Raw genomic sequence first — 340 nt, forward strand, 5'->3', positions numbered from 1 at the left:
TTGTGTTTAGCAAGCGCTGTAAAATGGGCGCTGTTAAATGTCATTTTTGGCGTAGTGAAAATTGATTACTCTATTTTAAAATTTAACAGTTTTGATATTTTATTATATTTTTTTTAATTAAAAAAATGACAATATGATATATTTTAAATAACGTGATATATAATACAATAATCTATAATGATTAACACCCATAAAATTGCAATTAACTTTCACATCATTTAAAATTAATACATCTAGATAGTTTTATATTATAAAATTGTATGTCACGTCATTTAAAATATATCAAATCGTTATTTTTATAGTTTAAAAAACTAAAAAATAGACAAAAACTATCGATATT

Source organism: Cicer arietinum, chromosome 8, assembly GCF_000331145.2.
Source record: "Cicer arietinum cultivar CDC Frontier isolate Library 1 chromosome 8, Cicar.CDCFrontier_v2.0, whole genome shotgun sequence".
Classification (NCBI taxonomy): domain Eukaryota; kingdom Viridiplantae; phylum Streptophyta; class Magnoliopsida; order Fabales; family Fabaceae; genus Cicer; species Cicer arietinum.